Source organism: Emydura macquarii, unplaced genomic scaffold (genome assembly GCF_026122565.2).
Source record: "Emydura macquarii macquarii isolate MOO-44397 ecotype Brisbane River unplaced genomic scaffold, CSIRO-AGI_Emac_v2 contig_1676, whole genome shotgun sequence".
Classification (NCBI taxonomy): domain Eukaryota; kingdom Metazoa; phylum Chordata; order Testudines; family Chelidae; genus Emydura; species Emydura macquarii.
This window is the reverse complement of record NW_027131813.1, coordinates 357,633-370,526: the sequence shown is the minus strand read 5'-3', so window position 1 is coordinate 370,526 and position 12,894 is coordinate 357,633. Positions and strand designations below refer to the sequence as shown.

At 49.0% G+C, this 12,894-nt stretch overlaps 1 protein-coding gene across 1 annotated transcript in view; it reads right to left on the bottom strand.

Moving 5' to 3' along the window:
* EXTL3 (exostosin like glycosyltransferase 3) overlaps positions 1 to 3,427 on the bottom strand; it is a 188,384-nt gene extending 184,957 nt beyond the window's left edge. The window contains exon 1 of the mRNA XM_067556159.1: positions 3,223 to 3,427. The gene's annotated coding sequence lies outside the window, so the exon portion shown is untranslated. The remainder of the gene's footprint in view (positions 1 to 3,222) is intronic.
* Between the last annotated feature and the right edge of the window lie 9,467 nt (positions 3,428 to 12,894).

The window sequence follows — 12,894 nt, the reverse complement described above, 5'->3', positions numbered from 1 at the left end:
CTTTTGGATAGGAAATGTCTCTTACTCTGTATTGCTGTAAAAGTGCTGTGCACATTTAGGGTGCCGTGTCAATGATTTCTATAAACATTTCCAGCCCAGCAGCAGAGCATCCTCATTCTGGCTTCCACTTCTGCTGGCTCCTGGACTAGCAGTCTTGCCTGAGTGGGAGAGGCACATTCCAGTGTACTGCAGGCATTTAAAGCTTGTGTCAGACTCCAGTTTCCTGACCTGGCCAGGTCTGCAGTGGTGGGCATGGCACAGGAATTTCTTTAAACCTTGCCAGAAAAAAATGCCAGCTTCCTTGCTTTATGGCATCCTCTGCCTTATGAACTCAGAGTGGCACAGAACATCAGCTTTGTGCCAACCCCTCACTAGCACACCCAGCCCAGCCCAGCCCAACCACCACCACCAATAATCACACTTTGCACTTATATGGCCCCTTTCATCTCAAAATCTATTTGCTTTCCACACACCCCTGAATAACGACCTTGCTGCCAACAATGGGTCAGCAAGGGGGTTTTAAAAAGTCAGGCATGGGGAAGAGGAGTAAAGAAAGAGCATATGAAAGACAGAAAGCAGCTTCCTTAGGAGGACAGGAAAGAAGCTTGTTCAGCTGATTTTGTTTAAGAAAATAAGGCACTGGAAATAAGTTTTAAAGAAAGATACTAGGTTGGAACATTTGCACAATGTCGTGTGAGAGATACACGATGAAACATGTTTTATTTGTTGAAGCTATTGTCCTATTTCTGTTCCTGACACAGTCCCTTTTTTCTTTTATAAAGCTGCTCCTTCTGGGTGCTATCATGCAGCCCTACAATTTAAAACACAAAAAAAAATCTTTAGGTAGTGCCTTATGGAAGAAACCTATTGCCATATTAACATCTGTCAGCTACAGACCCAGAGTTACAGACCTATGCTGGAAGCACAAGGCACAGAGAGTATTACAGCAGCCTTGGAGATGGGGGGAAAAGATCCCTCCTCAAGATTGAACAATGATATTGGGAGATTCAGAGTTATGATTTTATAAGCAGTGTTATCTCCACTGAAGATTAAAAAAAAAAAGTGCCCTAATATTCCATGTCCCAGTATAAGGAGTTAACATGAAAAGGTGACAGAGATACCACTAAGACAGAGATGTGCAGGAGAGAGCTCCTGAAACACCATTGTTAAGGTTAAGATTTTGTCTCAGTTATTTTTTAGTAAAAGTCACGGACAGGTCATGGGCAATAAAAAAATACACGAACCCGTGACCTGTCTATGAGTTTTACTAAAAATAATGGGGGGAGGGACTGACAGGGGATGACTGAAGCCCAGTGGGGAGGGTAAGAGCCAGAGCCCTGCTGCAAGAAGGGGAGGAAAGGGGAATCCAGCACTCACCGCCACAGCAACTGACAGCTCTAGTGCTCCCACCGCAACCCTGGCAGCTCACGGTCCCCCAGCCAAGCTGTGGGGTCCCCCCAGTTGCTGGGAGCTGTGGGCTGGCAGCTTGGAGCTCTGGGTCCCCCGCCACCACTGGAAGCTGAGGGCTCCGGGTTTCCCTGCTGCCCACCATGGCTCAGAGCTCTGGGGCAGCTCAGAGCTGCGGGCTCCCCCACCAGTTAACAGCTCCAGCCTCGCTGCCTCAACATGGAAAATGTCTCGGAGGGCTCTGAAACTCACGGAATCTGTGACTTCTGAGACAATCTTATCCTTAACCATTGTTAAGGCTAAAGGGAATTTGGGGTAATTTCTCCATCTCCAGATAAACTCATCTCCTCTCTGGACGTTGCTAAGTCACCCTTATTAGAAAGGGATTCTTTGTATCTCCACGATTGCAAAGATCAAATTTTCCTTGGCTTCCAAATGGCCCAGAGTCTTTTAAAAGTAAGATTTACTAGGGGAAGGATTCGCTTGGGTTCAACTGCAATGTGACTGATTGCCATCCCCTTACATTTGTTACACTCACTAAGTGCTGTGCTGCACCATCAATATATTCACTGGACCAAATCCAGGGCTTGGCAAAGCGGGTGCAATTCTGAAGTTTCCTAAACTCCGGGTATTCGCTTAGATCCAAGCTGAATTTAGCCCAGTATTCGGTGGTGGGTCTTTTTCCTTTTTTTAAGCCAGAAGCAAACTCCAAACTACCCCAGGATTCTGAATTGGGGGAGAGGAAGAGAGAGATGAGAGCCTCTTGATCCCTGCCATGTCAGAAACTTTTCAGACTGGGGCTCTCTGAAAGCATGTTGCTTCTTGATCTCTCTTGAAAACATACAATGATATGCAAATTCTGTGGGCTTTTCCTCCTAGCTGTGGCAACGCCATACCCACTCCCAGAGCGCCCTGCTCTGTAGATATATGGGGAACGAGCACTTATCAGGGTTTGGCTTTTCCCATCTCTCTCTCTCTCTCTCTCTCGAATACACACACACACACTCTTATTGCAAGGAAGTTCTGTGTGGGGCCCCCTCTGACACCTAAAGCAATGAAAAGGGAGGGCTGGGAAGGGACTAACGACGCTGCCATGCAATTCCACGGGCTGGCTTCTCGGGGTGCAGCCCCCTCGGGCAGGGCCGAAGTGACTGCGCTGATTTTCAGAGGGACAGGACAAGCCCCAGCCCCGCTTCGACCATTCACGTGCAGCAGGCGGGGAGGTCCCGGGCCCGGCTTGGCTTGGCTTTCCTAGGCTGGGCCGGAGAGAAGGTGCGAGCAGGCGGCTGGCGGGGTGTCAGCTTCTCTCGGGCTCCGGGGGGCTGGAAGTGAAGGGGGCGATCGACCCACCTGCTCCCCCCCCCCCACCCCGGCCACCCTCGCAAACGAAGCCGGGCTCGACGCCAGCTGCGGGCGAGGGGGGCAGAGCGGCCCGCCGGGGGGAGGGGGGCAGGGGGTGTCCGGGGCCACGCGCCGGGTGTGCGGAGCACGCGCGGGCGGTTGGCCGCGAGCCGCCCGCGTTCCTTCACACACACCCGCGCGCGCGCGCCGCTCAAGCCCTCCCCCTCAGCCCCACGCGAGCCTGGCCGTTGGCCGCTGAGCGCCCCGGGCTCGCCAGCGAGCCTCTCCCGCGCGGGGCAGAGCAGCCGGCGACCTCCGCCAACGGGAGGAGAAGGCCAGGTTTCCACTCCGAATTCCACACCGAATTCCAGCTCAGCCCCCATGTAAACACCCGCGCTGCCGACCCCCGCCTCGCCAGCCAACTCCCACCGAGAGAGAGAAACCGCCCGCCCCCGACCCGACTCTGGCTCTTACCTGCCGCCGCCGGCCCCGCAGCCGGGGAGAGGGGGAGGGAGGGGGAAGTTTGCGCGGAGTTGGGCGCGCGAGCGGCTCGCGCCCGCGTGCAGGCAGAGGAGGCTCGCGCCGCTTCGCCTCGCTTCCCTCCCCCCCCGCCCCTCCTCACGGCAGCCTCCCGGCTCTCTGGCAGCCTGGTCCCACCCGGCGCGCGCGTGGGGAGCCCGAGCCAGCAGCCCGGGCATGGTGCATTGTGGGTAGCAAGCGCTCAAAAGTGAGGGGACAGCGACTCCTAGCGGGGATCCGGGGGTGGGACAGGAGGAGGAGGAGGAGGAAGACTTTGTGCTGCTGGCTTCTCTTCAGTGCCTGCTGGCTGGAGGGGCCCTAGGGTTTGAGCAGGGGGGTGCACTATATGGCCTCCTGAGGGCCCTTCCATCCCTGATCTGCTCTGATTTTATAATCTGTTCATCAGCTGTTTTGAGACCCCCCCCAGGATTTGGCATCTCTTGTTGTTTCTTCTTTTTGTCCCCGACCCTGGATTTCCTCCCAAAGGTTTCCATCTGGCCGCGGTCCGGCGCTGCCTCCTGGCCATTGGGCCTAATGGTTGGAGCGGAGGTTGACGCCCAATGCTTCCCCAATTCGCGAGGCGTCCTTGCGCGGGGGGCCACACTCCTCTTCTCTGTGTCGTTCCAGTCGTGGGCTAGGTGCTGCCCGAGCAAGCACATCATGCAGAATAGCCACCCTGGCTTGATTGCGGCAGGGTGGGACAGGGGAAATCACATGGGTCCCTATTTCTGAGAGGGGGATGGGTCCTTATTTCTGAGAGGGGGACCCAACCCCCCCGCCTCTGTGTGACCCATGCAGAACAGCTTCCAAGCCAAGAGCCGCCTGCTGAATTCTTTCGGAGGGCAGCTCTGGCCAACTGCACCCCCTCCCAGACTGCCGGAAACTTTAGAATTAGCAGCTGTTTCCGGTGTGGTTACGGTTACACAGTTGCATCCGTTGGTGGTTCAGGCTAGAGGTTTTGGAGGTACCACATTTGGTGTGAAGGAGGCATCCACCCAGCTGAGGAAAGATGTGCCACCCACGGTCAAACTGGGGAAAGGCATAGTCTCGAGTAACTATGATTATTTGTATTCCAGTAGCATCTAACTGTCCCAATCAAGATTGGCACCCCATTGTTGCAGACCCCATAGGTACATGTCATAAGAGACAGTCCCTGCTCTGCAGGGAATACAGTCTAAATGGACTAGACAGACAAAGGAAGTAAGTGTCGTTATTAGAACTCGTTGGGAATTTTATGTTGAAATGATTTTTTGACAGAAAACACCCTTTTTGCAATGCTGAAATTGTCTGCAGGAAAATTTAGATGTTCTGTCTGGAAAAGCAAAATGAGGGCTCCCCAGCTGCCCATCTGGAAAGCTTTTGTTAATTTCATCTGCCTTCAGGGATAAAGTGAAAGAGACAAGATCCTTCCAGGCAGGCAGGCAACAAGCTGAAAAATATTTCCTTTCCCCTGAAATTGATTTTTTCTGGAAATTGCTTCCTGCAAAAAATTTAAAATTTTTGACTTTTCATCCCAATTCAAGATGAAAAAAAATGCCAAAGATGCAAGATTCTTCACCCAAAGGGTTTTTTATTTCCCAATTAGCAATAATAATCATCATCATCCCCATTTCACAGATAAGGAACTGAGGCCTAGAGAGATTAAGTGATTTGTCTATGATCACCTGTAATAGAGCTAGGAATTGAACCCCACCCCCTGAATCCCATATCAGTCCCTTCACCACCAGGCCATCCTTCCTCTTGCAGCCTCATTCTGATCAACAGGTTTTTGTTTTTAAATCTCCAGCAACAACAAAGACTCCAACTCTCAAAGATACCAGGATGAAAAAGAGATGCAAACTTTCAGACTTCTGCAACTAAAGCTAAGTGCTTTCCTTCACAGTCAGCCAAATTCTGCTGAGCTCCTTGCTAGAGAAAGTCGGTTGCAAGATCCTTTCACAAGTAGGGTCTTTCCATTTGTCTTACAGTCGGTGCAGCTAACTCAACAGCATCTTGGATGAAAGGCTTGGCGATCCACTTCTTTCCCTTCTGTGAATCATCAGGAGAATAATCTCACATCTGGGCCGAAATTCCCTCAGATATGGATTTGTAAATTCCCAGTTGTTCCTGGCCAGCGCCTCAGACCCTTCACTGAAATCTGATGTAAGAGGAAAATACTCCAAGTTTTCTCTTTGCACTCAGTTGGAGTTTTCTGATGAACTCTTCTGCCCTGATATCCATGGGCAGAACAGTTATTCCACCCCTGCATAAGAGAGTCCCAGCTGAGATGTCAGCAAGGTCAGCTGAGCTTGCCACCCAGCACAAATTGCGAAAGGCAAGGGTGAATTGCTGAGAACTCAGGAAAACCAGCTCTTCTACTCTCTGTTTGAAGAACTGAGTTGGCACTTTCACCTTGCTGCAGAGCGAAAGTGCTGGTGAAGGGAAGCTAGGCTGTCAGACAGCAGGGCAAGAAGTTCAGAATGCATAGGACGGACATTTTTCCTGAAACTCACAGCTTCATTAAGGACGTGGCACAGCTTTTCAGGCACATCTACAGCAGACAGAGTGTGGCGGTATGTAAGAGCGAAGCCATGAGACAGTAGCTGCAGTGGTTTGGATCTCTATGAAAAGACTGCTGTCCTTACCTGTCCCTGCCTGGGCACCATCTGTGCATATTACAATGCCCTGCTCCCAGCTGAGCTTGGAAAACTTTGACTGCTTCCGTTCAGCATCCTACTGTGAATACTGGCACAGCCTTGCAAAGGGGCTAGTCTTCTAGAGCAAAATACTCACAGACACTAGGTGCTGAGAAGCAATTTCCCTGAATTTTTAAAGCCCTGGGTCTCAGACGTCCATAATCTGCTGTCAACATGGCCTGAAATAGTGTTATTGACACAAGCAGGTTTTCAATTTGGTAGCTGCTCCATGCTCAATTAAAGGTCAATGCTGCTTTCAGCCTTCTAATTTAGAAGGTTTGCTCCCCAGGGCATGAGCCATGCATGCTGAGCAATTGCCCAATGCCGAGCGTGCTGAGGGTGGAATCAATAAGAGTCACAATCCTGGCTCTTTTCAGATGCTCTACAGAATAGTCCCAGTAAACTCCAAAAGTCCATTTGATTCCCTCATTGGTAAGATACATTCAGCATCCTTTCGTCAGTCCTTGACCTTGGATGCCTATGTGGTTTTCCAGTTTATCCCTCATCTGTCCAATGTTGTGGGCCATGGAGAAACATTCCATTATGCTTATCGATATTTAACAATGGAATTCCTTTATTACCTTGCCTTGGCAATCCAACAAGGTAGCTGAAGTGTGTAGTATTGGACAGGGTTAGTGGTTGGATGGGAGACCACCAGCCAAACCTAGCAAGTGTCCTGCAAGCAATGTGCCATGCTTCCTGAAGCAGCATGCTGTTAGAGCTGCAGTGCTTTCATTCAGGATCAGGATCGTTCACTAAAGATTCCATGGCACTTTTTGCAAGAGGAGAAGGTTAGGTCTGGTGTCCTGGTCAAATTCCAGTTGGGGAAACTATATTCTACCTACCCAAAACTCCTCCTGTAATTTCAACTGGATTCAGTATTTTCCTCAACTGTTCAGCTCTGTACCATTGTAAAACTGCTGCATGTTCCAACCCAGAGACGATGGGAGAAGCAGTCCCTACAGTTTGACAAAAACAGAGTCGCCTGATCATGAGGGTTTCTGAGCATGCTCAACTCCTACTGATATCAATAGCATTTGCAGGTGCTCAGCACCTCTCAGGATCAGGCCCTGAAGTCAGGATACAGAGGGAGATCCACAGACCCTGTGCATGTCATGTGGTTGTGTACTTCCTGCCAGAAGACAGCCTTCATTAAAAGGCAGATATTCCATTGAAGATGAAAAGATAAAGGGGACAATATAAACTGAGTTACTCACAGTCTGTCACACTGGCTAGATTGGAGGGGGGGCATTTATTATATTATTTAACATCAGTATGTCAAAATCATAATAATTCATACAAGATATGCCGTGTCAGATACTGTTAGAAAGGCTATAACGTGCTAAGTAAGATGATAATGTTTATGTTCATGTGTTATATGTGTAATGGAAGTTATGGATATGGTTGATATATCTGTATTTCAAATTGTGCTGGGACGATACCCCAGACAGGATGGCTGCAGCACTAGCCTGCTTAATGTCCTATTAAGGAAATTCACAGGTACAATGGGCCCAGGGGAAGAAGCCAGGGATATACCTGATGAGTCACCAGGACTTACTCATGTGACTCTGGACTCCATCTTGTTCCTGTAAAATTACACAAGCAGCATGGCAAAGACCAAAGGACATAAAAGGCAGCTGCCTGAGATCCATTTTGTCTTTCAGTCTTTGTTTTCAGTCATCACCAGCCTTCAGCCAACTACCTATCTCTGGATCATCTCATCTACAACTGAACTGAAGCTGTGAAACAAAGGACTGAGACCCATCCAGGTACTGAATGTATACAGAGGGACTATACAAGCCTGCAAACTCCACAATTCTTCTAGAAACCTGATATATATGGACTTTCAAATCAATTTTATGTGTCTGATTTCTTTAATCATTTAACACTTCTCTTATTGTTTGTTTCTTTCTTTGTATAATAAACCCTTAGTTTTAGCTACTAAAGGATTGGCTGGCAGCGTGGTATTTTGGGTAAGATCCAAACTTATATTGATCTGGTACTGTGGCTGTCCCTTTGGGGTCAGGAGAAACCTTTTTGGTAAAGAGCATAGAGTTTAAATAACTGGTCTCTTTACTGGACCTAGTGGCTGATTGGGAGCCAGAGACTGGAATGCAGTAAAGGGGGCTGTGTGTATTTTTATTTTGGCATCTTGATAGCCATATGGGGAATCAGAAGCACTGTTTGTGACTGGTTGGGAAGTCTGACTTCAGACTAACCAATAACTCCTCTCCCTTCTGCACTGAGGCCAGTTGCAATCACAGTTCTTGTGCTTGCTGACCACAAAGTCTCATCTAGTCTCATCGTTACTCATCTAGTACATTGCAGATCTGTACAGCTCCAGAGAGGACAGGGAGATTGGAGGAGACGTGGTCTTGTACCCCCTATACATCTTTTAAAGGGTGACAGCTGCCATTTCACAAATTTCACTCCAGAAGGAATTCTGAGTCAACCAGGCTGTCCCACTACACCACAGCCCCATCCATGCATCCACCAGCACAAGCTGTGCCTTAAAGACACAGTCTGGTCTTTGAAGAGTTTTCCTTTTGAGTGGCTATGTATAAATGACACTTTCCTAGCCACCATAGCAACACTCTCTGTGTCTTGGTGTCATATCTGCTTTCTGTACTGGCAATAGCATGTTCTTACTCCTGTTAACCCTGAAACCAACACAGCTATGGGAGAGTGAACTGGTTTCTATTCTATCTCATGTATTGTCAACAGAATTGTCAGCTTTCTACCGCAGCATCCTCTTTAATGAGGGGGGAAGAGGCAGAAAGAACCCAGATTGATTTTCAAATCCCAGTCACATTTGGCAGGCCTATTGGGTTAGAAAAAAATAAATCGCTTGAACTTTAAACTCAGCCTATTTGATCTGAAATGATGGAGAGACATTAAAATATAAAACCTCACAATGGCATTTTTAGAGACCCTTTCCTGATTACAACCACACTTTAAGACACCATATTTTCCTTAATGTGCTGCAATAAAGCAAGTTACACTGACAGCGTTAAAAACGTGGAATGGTGCAATTGCAGTGAAGGAAAATCATTGGCTGGGTGGTTGTAGAGAGGCAAGAACTCTTACCAAGTAAAGACCTAAAAGCACGACATGCAACTAAAGTACTGCAAAGACACAGGAACAGCTGTGCACAAGTGGAGCCGTTAAATGGAGAGTATGAACCGACTGGCAGCTTTCCATGTGTATAAAACCAGCAGTAACAAAGCTGCCTGCTGTAATACTGTATATTATACTTGGAACCCAACGGATGGAAAGCATATATGGCACTTTGATAAAGTAATGGCCTCTACTGAGCTTGGATATTGCAGTGATGGGTGAACTATAAATCGCTAAGATAGATGGCGATAGAAAAGTGCTAAGTGTAAGGGTAGCCATTGAGGTCCGTGGATGCTGATCAGATAATGTGACAGGGGCATCAACCTTTTGTAACACTGACTCACGACAGGAGGCAGGAAATAAACCCCGATCCAGCAAATTCTGTATGCCTCAACCCAAAGCGCTTTATGAGATCAAGGTTTACTATGCCCTAACGATCCCTGCGAACCAGCCACTAGGGACCATACATAGCACCAGCTCGCTACATGCCTGCTTGTGAGTCCTATAAAACACAAGTGTCTCTCGCTCACCTTCAGGGCTGTCACCAACAAGAGAGAGATATCCAAGAAAGAAGGGGGCCAGGCAGCTGGGGAGCATGGCCAGGGGAGATGTGTGGCGGGAAAGAGGACTATATGACAGAACAGCATGTCCAGGGATGGGGAAAGGGAAGCAAGTTCCTGGGCAGAGGAAAAGGAAAGCATGCTGACCAGTATGGCCTTCCTGTTTCCTGGTGTGCCCCCGACCCCGTCTGTCTGTTGCATCCACTTGTTGTCTCTTGTTTTATACATCGTTTGTGAGCTCCTCGGGGCATGGCTTGTCTCCTTGTGCTGTGTTTGCTCAGTGCCTGGCACAATGCGGCCCTGGTCCATAACTGGCCCTGTAGGTGCTACTGCAATACAAATAAATAAGGATGAGGCGAAGGGAGCTGTGTGTCAGACGCATGTGCAAGGGAGCGGGGGGACAAAGGAGACAGAGAATAATTTCCTGAGCAAAGGAAAAACTCACGTCTCATTAGACACAGTTGTAATACTTCAGCACTTCTTACCATTACTTACCCACATAACCCCTTCCCACCGCTGCCACCAGGCTGGACAGAGAGGTGAACAGAAGGTACTGGGCTCTGTACCGTGAAACTGACAGCTTCTGACTAAGGGACTCCAGTCTCCTGCGATGTCACGCTAGCTGTGTGAAGTACGTACACGGTCCCCTGTACCACCATCTCTGAACACCTCTCCATCTTCTAATGTACATAACCACACAACACTTGTTAGAGGGAGGGACGCACCATCAGCCCCATTTTACAGATGGGGAACCAGCACACAGAGGGCTAGATTGACAAAGGGACTTAGGTGCCTAAATGCTACTTACAGATCCTCCCCCTCCCCCCCCAGCCTATCCCTATAGGCACCTAAACTCACAGCACCTACGTTTTTGCAGTACGAGTTCCCTCGGCACCTGTGTTGCTGCCTCCCTCTAGGTGTCTGAGCCCCAGTGTGATTCACACACCAGGGGAAAATAGGTGCTTCTCTGCCTAACTGGCCTGCAGGCCTGATCCTATCAGTATGCTCAGAGACTGCCTAGGCCCACACAAAATGGCCAGGAGGCTAATTTCTAGCTCAGAACTTACCTGGGTTATGGGAGACCCTTGTGTCAGGTGCCCCTGAGCGGGGCACAGCTGCCTTTCAGATCAGTGCTCTAACCATTGGGCTATAGGATATTCTGCTGTGGGGCCCTTCAGTCTCTCTTGTTGAAGCTGCTCCACTTTCGTTAAATAATTAAAGAGTCACTGCAGCCGTGGGACTGGACCCTGGCTCACCTATTGTCCAGGTGAGTCCCTACCCACCAGGCTACAGCATCATTCACAGACACTGTCTCTCTCCGGCCCAATTACTTGCTTGTTAAGTAGTTAATCTAAAGTGGAGCAAGTTCAACAGGAGAGATGGACGACGATGCACAGCAGACTGGCCCACGGTGCCATGGTCAGGGCATGACCTAAGAGGCGACAAATCCCCGTTCCAATCCCAGCGCCTCAATCCCAGCGTAGACTTGATCTGGCATCTCCCCCATCCCAGCTGAGTACCTACCATGGGGCTAAAAGTTATAAAAGAGGGCATCCTCTGCCACTGTGAAACCCCTAGGTGCCTTCCTCCAGGAGGGGTCCTGTTTATGGATCTGTAGCAGAGCTGGATTTAGGAGCTTAACTCCCTGAGAGGGGCGAAGCTTAGCATCCCTCCTCCCTCTGGTGTTTCCCATTAGCTAGTTTAGGCATCTCCCTGCTCAGCACATTGGCTTTTGTGAATCTTGTTCTCAGGCACCTAGTGTGACTCATACCATCTCCTGGATAAACTCTATTGAATTCAGTTTAATACCTCTGGGGGATCAGTGATATTAAAATGCAATTGTGTGTGTTATTGTGGATGTGTATACAACTTCTCTAGGAGACATGATTAATGCAATCACAGACCTTCAGAGGACTTTTTGGGACAAGGTGTGTCAGGTGGATTTCCCGGGAAATACTTGGGATGAGGGGAATGCAAATGAAACACCTCCTCTTTTGAAGTTTCACCTTGAGTGCAAAACCCATTGTCTGGCTGATTATCAAACTGGATAAACGAGTGCCTCACAGTCATAAGTGTTCTTGTTCTGGGCAAAAGGGTGTCATGAACTTGAGATCACAGCAACACCCCTGCGTGGGGGTTGTGAAGGTCTTCATGCCTGCCAGAGCTCGTGTTGGAGTGGGGGTGAGCTCTGGTAGATTTATTAGCATGCATGCAGGTTATTTTACTGTTTTTAATAGGTTTTCCTCTGTAATGCTTTTACCTTAAGAATAAAATGTGCTTGCCTAGAAAGAGCTGTGTGGTAATTTACATCTATGGCAATTACATACCATCTCTGAAGAGAAGGCAAAAGAAACCTGCTTAGGCAGAGTGTCTTTTGCTGGGGGTATCACAGTTTAGAGAGAGGACTATGCAGCCTGGAAATACCATGGTCAGAAAGGAGAGGGACATGGGTCTCCACCCAAAAGGGGCGACAGCTGGGTGCCTTTGCTGGACCATCGAGGGAGAATACAGGTGCAGTTGCCCTGAATTCAAAGGGATCTTGATAAATTGTAGAACTGGGCTATAGACAATACAATGAAATTCAACAAAGACAAGTGTAAGGTGCTTCGCCAAGGGTCGGCAACCTTATCAAAGGGCAGTGCCCAATTTCCTCACCCCCCCCTCCCAGGGCCAGCAGCAGTGTCCACAGCCGGAGTGGTCGGCAGCCCCCATTCCAGTGGTAGTGTCCACGACGGGGGCAGGCTGGAGCCCCCATTTCAGCAGCGGGGGCGGTCTGGAGCCCGTTCCGGCAGCAGTGTCAGTGACGAGCACGGAGCAGCGCGGCTCTGGTCAAAGTCGGCATGCGTGCCACTTTTGGCACGTGTGCCGCAGGCTGTCTACCCCTGTGCCACACTTAGGGAAGAACAACTAAATGCAAAAATACAGGGTGGGGGGATAACTTGCTTGGCAGCAGCACAGCTGAGAAGGATCTGGGAGTCATGGTGGATCACAACCTCAACATGAGTCAACAATGCAATGCTCTTGCAAAAGAAGCAAATACAATGTCAGGTTGCATTAACATAGGCGTAATGCAAGTCACAGGAGGTGATAGTACTGCTCTGCTCAGCGCTGGTTAAGCCTCAGCTGGAGAACTGTGTCCAGTTTTGGTTACCAATATATAAAAAGGATGTAGACAAACTTGAAAGGATCCAGAGGTGAGTGACAAAGATGATCGAAGGGATGGACTGCAAGTTAACTGAGATAGCAGTCTTCAAATACTTGAAAGGCTTCCATAA